The following is a 10,671-nucleotide window of genomic DNA, read 5'->3' as shown; positions in this document are numbered from 1 at the left end:
TTAAATAGTTTCAAATGCATGAATCTCTATCTGGAAAATATGAACAAGTAACCATCACTTCTGGCTGCATTTTTGAATTCTGGGTGGACTGGCTCCTAAGAAAGTAAGAATACAAAGGCCTGAGAGGGGACAGACAAAAAGAAAAATAAAAGCAAAACCAAACATCACACAACACAGGTGCAGTCCCTTAATAAAAGCAAGGAAATAAAAGGACCAAAAGCTATTTTCTTTTCAAGCAAATCATCTCTTGCAACCGATCCCCGACTGATTTGATACCAGGTGGTAGATAAAGACTTCAGCTTTCGGATTGGTTTCAACCCAGGTGGTAAGGAGCAGGAGGTAAAAACAAAGGTCAAATTTTGTGAAGTGCAGTCACCTCAATAATACAACCTTTCAGAAAACAGAATTATCCCAGCTCAGTCTTGAGGGAATTTTGCTCACCTTTGAGGGAGTTTTTTTTTTTTTTAATTAAATGAATGATTCAGAGGAAACATAGAGTTCTAGACAGATGTGATGCTGGGTCTCCCGGGAACCAGAGGTGGCTTGAGATGAGAATGAAGGAAGAATCAGGGGAATACCAGGAAAGGGAAGCGAGGAAAAGCCTTTGTGGTCCCCCACCCCAGTGATGGGTAACGGGTCTGTAGCACAAGCCTGGGGATGGCAGGACTGGGAGACCTGGGTTCTGATCACAGATTCACCACCAACTGCCAGGCTGTGAGACCCTAGGCAACTAACCTGCTCTTCCTGAGCTCTGGTCACACTATCTGAAAAACAGTGGCCCAAACCGCTCTGCCCTCATTATCATGAAGGGTGGTTTTGGGGATTTGTTGAGATCATTTGCCCTCCAGTTTACCCTCCCATTCACTTTTTCAGCAACATTTCTAATACAGTCCAGGGGGGCTCAGCTGGAGAAAAAAACCAAACACAGGTCCTGCCATCAAATAGTGGATACAGATGAGGGAGACAGACAGATGTGAATTATATCATCTCATAATGAAATGCGGTAAGTGCCCCAAAGAGGATTGAGTGCCAAGGGAGATTTAACCTGGTCATGGAGATCTGGAGAGGCTTTCCAGAGAACGTATCAATGAGTTGGTATGTGAAGAATGAGTAGGGGTTTAACAAGGCCAGGAGAGGAGGGAAGAATGCTCCAGTAAGAGAAATAGCATGTGCAAAGGTCCTGTGGCATGGTGGGGGGGGGGGTGAGACAGGCAAGAGTGAAGGACCAATAGGTCAGTGTAGCTGAGACAGAGATAGTGACGGGAACTATTGTGGGAGATGAGGTGACAGGGTAGGTAGAAGGCAAGAACGAATTTTACCATTATCCCAAGAGAAATAGAAAAAAATGAAAAGATTTGCAATGACTGATATGATCAAGTTCAAGTTTTGATCAGATCACTCCAGATGCAGAATGGAGAATAAGTTAGAGGACTAACAAGGTAGAATTTTTAAAGGGATGGTGAGAAACTATTGAATACCAATTAAGGGCATACCTGAGTTACAGCTTTGTAATGAAAAGAAAGGTGATTTTGCCCTTAGGAACTATCCTGAAATATTTATTGGGCATTTACTCTATATCAAGCATTCTGCATACAGCAACTGTGTGAAATAGGTACTAATACAAAGTACTATTATAGAGAAAACTCAGGTGCAGAGAGGCTGTCACTGGCCTGGGGTCACCCAGCTCTAGGAGGCATAGGCAGGACTTGAACCCATGGTCCACCCACCATGGATCAATGGTGGATGGACGTAATAACTTCGTATAGCATACATTATACGAAGTTATACGATGGTTAAGAAGCCTCAATTAGATGTTGCAAGCATTCATGAACAGGGTGTCTATTCTGGTGCTTTCAGAAACATGTGCCATGCTTTTACAGTTTCTCAGAAAGGACATTTCCAACCAGAGCTTGAAACGGAATCAGCAAGCCTTCCCACGACTCCTCCTAAACTCCCCCAGAACTCCTTCATTACTGCACATCTTCTGCAGAGGTTTTCAGTGGCTGCGGTGACATGGAAGGCAGTGTGACAGCCAGGATCAAGAGAGGCATTACAATGGGGGAGCCGCCAGCCCAGAGCTTCAGCTGATGTGACCAGCCCACTGCTAATTCAGGCTGACATGTTCCATGATGTTCCACTTAGTGGGGAAGGGCTCCACGTAGGTCTCTGGGGATGGGGCCTCTGATGCTTTGTCCAGAGAAGGTGGGGTGGGGGAGGGGCTGAATGTCAATCACGGTATCCCAATATCAGTCCTGGGCCTAGATAAAGGCTTGTCTGCTGCCCAGTGATTCTCCTTATGAGAAGAAAGAGGGAAGTTTGGCAGGTCAAGCTGGACAGCATGGACCGATTAGGGAACCATGGTGGGACTGTGTTTCCCATCTGCTCTGGCCACGTGCTCCTTTTGGGGCTAGGCAGGGAGAAGAATTGGACACCGTCCCCTGAGTTAGGACCCCAGGCAATCGTTAGGGCTTTCTTGGGAAAACATTCATGGAGAGCTTCCCATGCTTGTTCCACAGTATGTGTTTAAAGCCCCCCACCCCGGCCCCACCTTACTCCACGGCATTATCTCATTCCGCCCTCTCGGCAGCCAGTCTTGCAAGGAAGAGTCTTCTGCTGGCCCCATTCTACAGGTAAAATCCTGTCCAATGCCATACTGAGAATAGGCTGAGGAGTTGGGATCTGACCCAGGCAATATGGTTACCAGTACTATTGGTAGCAATAATAGCAGTGGTAGTCATGGTAGAGCTGTGGTTAAGAAGCCTCAATTAGATGTTGCAAGCATTCATGAACAGGGTGTCTATTCTGGTGCTTTCAGAAACATGTGCCATGCTTTTACAGTTTCTCAGAAAGGACCTTTCCAACCAGAGCTTGAAACGGAATCAGCAAGCCTTCCCACGACTCCTCCTAAACTCCCCCAGAACTCCTTCATTACTGCACATCTTCTGCAGAGGTTTTCAGTGGCTGCGGTGACATGGAAGGCAGTGTGACAGCCAGGATCAAGAGAGGCATTACAATGGGGGAGCCGCCAGCCCAGAGCTTCAGCTGATGTGACCAGCCCACTGCTAATTCAGGCTGACATGTTCCATGATGTTCCACTTAGTGGGGAAGGGCTCCACGTAGGTCTCTGGGGATGGGGCCTCTGATGCTTTGTCCAGATAAGGTGGGGTGGGGGAGGGGCTGAATGTCACTCACGGTATCCTAATATCAGTCCTGGGCCTAGATAAAGGCTTGTCTGCTGCCCAGTGATTCCCCTTATGAGAAGAAAGAGGGAAGTTTGGCAGGTCAAGCTGGACAGCATGGACCGATTAGGGAACCATGGTGGGGCTGTGTTTCCCATCTGCTCTGGCCATGTGCTCCTTTTGGGGCCAGGCGGGGAGAAGAATTGGACACCGTCCCCTGAGTTAGGACCCCAGGCAATCGTTAGGGCTTTCTTGGGAAAACATTCATGGAGAGCTTCCCATCCTTGTTCCACAGTATGTGTTTAGAGCCCCCCACCCCGGCCCCACCTTACTCCACGGCATTATCTCATTCCGCCCTCTCGGCAGCCAATCTTGCAAGGAAGAGTCTTCTGCTGGCCCCATTCTACAGGTAAAATCCTGTCGAATGCCATACTGAGAATAGGCTGAGGAGTTGGGATCTGACCCAGGCAATATGGTTACTGAGTGAGCACACTCAGCCACTGTTGCAAACAAAACTATTATACTGAAACATGAAACGGCCAGTTTTGCATGTCAAAAATTATCAAATATCACTAATTTCATGTGGTTCAGCCTATCACTTTGGAAAGACTCTGCTGTACAGATGTGACACTGAAACAAGGAACATTGGCTTGGAAGGGTCCTTAGAGCCTCTTCCTGGGCCATCGCCTGTGCATGTGTGGTGGGGGGAGGCGGGGTGGACACAGAGGGTGGCCATGGTGTCTAGGCCTCACCCGCTTCGTGACTCTTGGTAATATACGCTTGGATTCTCAATAATAATCCTGCTTAAAGAACTGTTTCTGTGGATAAGGGAAGTTTGAAAACAAATAGCCTGGGACGTTCCTGAAATCTGCAGTGAGGAAATTGAGAGGCGAGAGGTGAAGCGCCCTGTCCCTGGTCATCCTGTAACGGGTCCCCCATCTGTCTGAGCCATTCTCCACAGGAACAGAGCCCCCTTGTTGCCAAAGACAAAACCAGAACCAGACAAAACCCAGGATCAGTCCGGGACCTTTTAATTCAGTCCAAAGCCTCTAGTCCAAGCCGTCTTGGCAGAGTCATTGATGAGGCTAGAATCAACTCTGAGACAAGGGTGGGGCTTGTGGACAGGGCCAGTCCTCAGCCGTCAGTGGTGGGTTTGGATTGGGCTGCTGGAATTCAGTGATGTCCCTCCCTAAGGTGTCCCTTTCCCCATGATCCTGATTTAGTTTCAGCTCATACTCTTGAGGCTGATTCCAAAGGACAAGCACCCCTGCCCTGTGTCTTGCCTGTACACCTGGCATCATGCTAGAATTTCAACCATACTCTTGAGGCTGATTCCAAAGGACAAGCACCCCTGCCCTGTGTCTTGCCTGTACACCTGGCATCATGCTAGAACTTCAACTGAATAATATCCTGGAGCCCAAAAGGGCAGCCGAGCAGTCTAACCTGCAATAAAGCGTGCAGAGATACATTTCAGTAGTGCTAGTACTGGGATGCTCTTCCCCTCCCAGGACCTACATGGCTCCCTCCCTCATCTGGGTCACTGCTCAAATGTCACCCCCTTGGAGTGGCCTTCCACAACCACCCCACCTCAGCATACCTTGCATTCTATCCTCTTACCCAACTGACTGCTTAGAATGCTTTAAACTCTTATGTAATTCATCAGTGAATTCTCATCACTATCCTGTGATTCAGCTTGCTAGATATTATGATCGCTATTGCACAGATGAGGTAGCTGAGGCACAGAAAGGTTAAGTGATTTGTCTAAAGTCACACAGCTAGTCTGAGGCAGAGCAAGTACTCATGTCTGGCATTCCTTGATTCAGGAGTCTAAGCCCTTAGTCACTCCAAATTCCAGGCCCCGGAAAAACACACTCAGTCCCCAAGCACACACTTGGGAGAGACAGGTAAAGAGACATTTCATGAGGCAGATCATGCTGTCAGGGAGGTCAGTAGGCACTGTCCAGGTACTAACAACCGAAGCAGTGCTATGTCTGCTTGCGGAGGTCAAGGCAGACCTCAGAAAGAAGAGGACTAATCAGGTAGACGGGGCTCGAAGCGCGAATGAGAGTCCACCAGGCAGGAGTGGGGGGTGCTGAGGAGAGGGAACCGTGCACCAGTCACAAGGACCAGCAATGTGCAAAGCACAGAGGCCAGAGGGCAAAAGTTGTGTGTGCAGGCGCGTGAGTCTGCGTGCTTCTGGGAGTGGGGCCAGTGACGTGATTATTCACTCAACACATACTTACTACATCAGACATGTTCTAGCGACTTGGGACACAACAGTGAGCCCTATTCTTGTGGGGTGTAAGTTTTCGTGTGTATGTGAAGAGAACCTGAGTTGGGTAAGGGATAGCAAGTGGGGAGTTTGCTATTTGATGTGGGGTGGTCATGAAAGTCCTCGCTGAGGAGGTGATATTTGAGCAGAAACCCAAATGAAGTGAGTGAGGGAGCCAAGTGGCTTTCTGGGGAGAGCATTTCTGGTGGGGAGAAGAGCAGGTGCAAAGGCACTGAGGCTGGAGAGCTTAGAGTACAAGAGAAACAGTGAGCAGCCGTGTGGCTAGAGAGGCGTGGTAAGGAAGGGAGCAGGAGCAGATGTCGCTGGACCAGCAGTCAGGGCTGGATCACAGGTTCCACTACGAGGTGGAGGGAATCTCAGGGCTCCCCTTTCTGTTAAAAGATCCTCTGCTCCTCCATTCCTTCTGTCTCTGCCCACCTCTCCTTCAGTCTTCCTCCCCAGCTTCTTTCTCATCATCTTTCCTGTCTCTCCTCTTGGGAAATATCAGATCATCTTTCACTTCCAGAATCCATTTACTAACAAAATGAATGTTGCTGTCATTTGGCTTATTTGGTGACCATGAGAGCGATTCTTCACAATCTTCTGCAGCACCTAAGTGGGGGTTGGCGGGTCATGATGCCCTGCTTCACAGACGCACAGTGAAAGCCGAGTAGAGCCGGGAAAACAGGAAGCCCCTGAGGCCCCCACTTTAAAGACATCTGTGAAAACGCACAGCAGGGAGAGGTTAGAGGGAGGACTCCCTGTACCTTTATGAGCAGATTTTTCACAGAGAAAAAACAACAGCTGTGTTTACCATGGCAACCTCTAGCACCCCAGTAGATTGACAGATTCAAGGCAAGACTCTGAGGGAGAAGAGATGGCCAGATAGGAGATAAAAGACAAAAAGAAGATGAAGTCATGGAGAAGGGAGAGAAAGAGATGTCTATTTGCACAGGGATATTAGTAAATTCTAGCTGTTCAGTAACCCAAGGTCAGATCTCACTGAGTTGAGCAGACAAACCTTGGAATACCCTTGCTTGTTAAGTACATTCAACATAATCAACATTATGTGGGCTTTCGAAAAATTGCTATCAGTTTAAATCCATGCTTGTCCATATCTTCTCCTTAATGTTCAGTAGATATTTCCTCCCCTTCCCCCAAATATATGTATATGGCACTTTCACTTATATATACATACATATTTCATTAGGTCAGTAGTAAGGAAGTGCATAAACGAATGTTATGACCAAAGAATGACCCCAGATAAAGCCTTCAATGAGCATTTATTTAGCATTTACTATGATTCACCACACAGAACATCCTTAAGAAGCTTAGAGGATGCAGACAATGCACACCCCTTACCCTTTTTCTTGTTCAAAGCCAGCCCTTTTGGGAAGCTGAAGCCAAGGCTGTCTTATTTAGACAAGAAACGATGAGAGCTGAAGTCCTGGGGGTCCACCTCATCCTTGGTGTAAGGAAACCCTGACCCTGGTGTTCAGGCTCCAGAGGTGTGAGGCTCAGTGGAGAATCTGGAGTGAATCTGCTACCCCATCTAGAGGCACTAAACGGTAAATCTGTCAGAGAGGTGCGGGGAGTCCAGATCCAGCCTCACTTCAAGTCTACCACCTTGACTTTACACTGGGCTTCCTTCAAGAAACATCCTTTGTGACTCTGCAGTAATCATTACCATAAGTTTGGAATAAAGCTAAAGAGCAGGCTTCATTTTCAAGGAAGAGGGAGTGGGTGATCTTGAGAATGGGAGAGCCATTGGATCCTACTTTAAACATCCTTATTCCAAAGCCATACAGCTTGGTGGTACAGAGCAGCGAACTTCAATGAGGGGACTGTGCCCCTAGGAGTGGGTGATGACTTTAAGAACTCTGTGGAACAATCTTAAAGGAAACTGTTTCCTTATCCCTAACTTCCATGTATTTTCCTTGCTAAAATCAGATCATCTCAGGAGATAACACAGTGTAGGGGCTCCTTCCTTTTGCAGAAGAAAGACAAGGAAGGCATACCTTCACCCATGCTGGAGCTTACTAAGGTGTACTATGCAAGACAGAAATGCTTCTGGGAGGGGCAATTGGACAATACCTTTAATCAGGGTCCCATAAATGCTTACCCCAGCTTATTCTAATATGCACTTCTAATAAAATTTTACTTTTTACATATAATCATTTTTTGTTGGAATTAACGTGGTTATGTTGTTTTGGTGAATTGTGTTCTATTAATAATCATAGCAATAATTAGATCCAGATGAGAATTTTAAACTCTTAGACAATAAAATATTCATAGAGGGAAAATCTATCTATATCTATGTTTGGTGTAGAAATGATCAAAAAAGACTTTTAACACTTATTTGGGGGAAGTGCAGTGAAAAGAGATGTTTAAAGAAGAAAAAAGAACAACATAAAGTTTCTGACTTTTAAAGAAGAACTCGTTCAGATATTCTTTTAGTGGGTATTGGTGGGTATCCAGTTACAATGGTATTTAAATTCCATTGGATGAATTAAAGAGGTGATATAACAGTTTTATTTTAAACTGGCAATGTTTAAAATTCTCCTGAAATCACATTTTCTGCAATTATTTAACATTATAATGGAAATGCTTAGTTTTCTACTTAAAAATGCTCAGGAAAGCACATACCTTTCCAAAATCCTTCTAGGGGGTACACAAGCACAAACTTTGAAGTCGTATGGTGTAAGAGGATTTTTGGAGTCATGCAGACCCAGGCTTTAATTCTGGCTGTGCCATTACCAGCCTTGGGCTTGTTACTTAATCTTTCTTGATATTAGTGTTCCCTTCTGAAATGTTAGGGGTAGCAACCTGTCAGTAGTGTTGTTGAGAAGACTTAGCACAGGGCCTGATACACACCATCTAACAAGGAAATATTTATGGAGAACTTGCTGTGCATCAGGATTGTGTTAAGACTTCACGCACACCGTGTTACTGAATCTTCACAGTGACCTTACAAGGTAGGTACTAAAATCATTCTCACTTTACGGATGTAGATCCCGAAGCAAGAGAGGTCTTGAGGCTTGCCCAAGGTCATACAATCACTAAGGGGTGAAGTTGCCTTTGAACTCTGGTGGTCTGGCTCCAGCCTCTTTGGTAGCTATCATTAACAGTCTTACTTACTTCCAATTGTAGAAAAATGGTCCAGTCTGAGAGATTCCCTAGGGAAGATTTCCTGACCTTTTCTTCGGATGTAGATCCCGAAGCAAGAGAGGTCTTGAGGCTTGCCCAAGGTCATACAATCACTAAGTGGTGAAGTTGCCCTTGAACTCTGGTGGTCTGGCTCCAGCCTCTTTGGTAGCTATCATTAGCAGTCTTACTTACTTCCAATTGTAGAAAAATGGTCCAGTCTGAGAGATTCCCTAGGGAAGATTTCCTGACCTTTTCTATTGGCTATAAGGTTTTAGCATCCCTTCCATCCACCCTGGGAATTCAGTCATTAGAGAAGTTAGTATTATCAGGAAAAGGGGCTAGTGGAATGATCAGTCACTAGGTAGCAATTAACTTCACCAGGAAAAAAAAAAAAAAAGCTGAAAGCTCTCCTGCTTAGGAGTTTTGCAAATAGCTTCTGTCCGCATCGTCATGAAAACCTTGAACAATATGATGCTCATCCAATTATCAAACCAACCTGGGGGGCAGAGTCTGGCATTATTGTACCCATTATTAAAGGGTAATTCAGTGTAACAAACCAAATCGAGTATGTACAAAGACTGTCAAATAAAATAAACCACTAACAAATTAAATTACTTTTCATTTTCAGAGGGAAGAATGCCAGTCATTTTTCATTTTATAAAATATGCATCTTAATTCCATTTTTTAAAAACACGAAAAGGAGCATTTAAAAGCCTCTTGTGCTATCTGTACTGAGGTTTATTTTCTATAGGCACATCTCTCCTGGTCCTGGGGCATTTTCCCTCAGAGAATTAATGGAGCATTAAACCTCACTCTGGTCAAAAAACTTGTTTCGTCCATGGATCAATGGTGGATGGAGCTCAGAAAGCAGGAGTGATAGGTTGGCTTCAGTCTACAGTGACATATCAGAGCTGTTGTTTCCAGAATGAAACTGCCACTCAACAGCACCCCGCCAAAACCACTTGGGAATCCTCTCCAAATAATATAACTTTTAGATTTCCCTGCTCACACCCTTCACCAGCTTCAATATGTCCCTAATTTCTTCTCTTACTGGCTTTGTCATTTAGACTGAAATAAGCCTGAAAGAAAAAAACCCCTTTGGACCAAGTCAGGCTTTGTGCTTCAGGTTATTGAATACCTTAGAATTATGTTCTTTCATTTGGCAAACATTTATTAGGTGCCAATCACTGCACTAGGTGATACAAGTGAACAAAAGAGATTAAGTTGTAGAGCTTAAAGTCTAATAGAGAAGAAAGACACTAATGTCTCAAGGTAAGTGAATTCTCATAAACTGTCACTGATGCTGTAAAGATGTATATTGTTCCATGAGAGAAAATGACTCCTAATTTAGATTGGAGAATTAGGTAAGTTGTTTTTTTAAAAAGTGACAGTAAGGGCCATAAGGGCCGTAAGCATCCCATTCTCTAAATCAGCGCTTCTCACTGGGAGCAATTTTGCTATTTGGTAGTATCTGGAAAGATTTTTGGTTCCCATAACTGAGGGGATGTTACTGGCATTAGTGGGTAGAAGCCAGGAATGCTGCTAACTGCACTATGATGCACAGGACAGCTCCCCCTGGAACAAAGAATTATTCAGCCTAAAACGTCAACAGTTCCAAGGTTGAGAAACCCAGCTCTTAAGTAAACTCTTCTGGAACAAAGTTTAGATCTAGAGTGAATAGAAGAAACCCAGTATCAACTTCCACAATTGGCAGCCGAAAGGTCCAGTTCGTCAAGATGTTTTGGTTTAAAAAATATTTAGTATACATACATACACACATATAAAATACATATATAATACATATGAGGGTATTTCAAAAAGTTCATGGGAAAGTAGAATTAAAATACTAATCTTTCCATAAACTTTTTGAAGTACCGTCATATACTTGTATATTTGAAAGATTTATCCCCTATTGTTAGATGCAAGAATAACCCACAACCCATAAAAACTGCCTGGGAATTTATATAAATGTGTGTGTATGTGTGTGTGTGTGTGTGTGTGTGTGTGTGTGTGTGTGTGTGTGTGTGTGTGTGTGTATTTAAAACCCAATGCAGCAAAGATGGTTTTCATGGC

General features: G+C 44.8%; 1 protein-coding gene across 1 annotated transcript in view; it reads right to left on the bottom strand.

Moving 5' to 3' along the window:
* The window catches only part of LOC103594915 (serine/threonine-protein phosphatase 2A 55 kDa regulatory subunit B beta isoform-like), a 238,037-nt gene that overhangs the window by 15,466 nt on the left and 211,900 nt on the right, over positions 1–10,671 (bottom strand). The window lies entirely within an intron of this gene.

The sequence above is a fragment of the Galeopterus variegatus genome, unplaced genomic scaffold (assembly GCF_000696425.1).
Source record: "Galeopterus variegatus unplaced genomic scaffold, G_variegatus-3.0.2 Scaffold1644, whole genome shotgun sequence".
NCBI lineage: Eukaryota > Metazoa > Chordata > Mammalia > Dermoptera > Cynocephalidae > Galeopterus > Galeopterus variegatus.
Note: the sequence above shows the minus strand (reverse complement) of the source record. Positions and strands in the feature narration are given on the sequence as shown.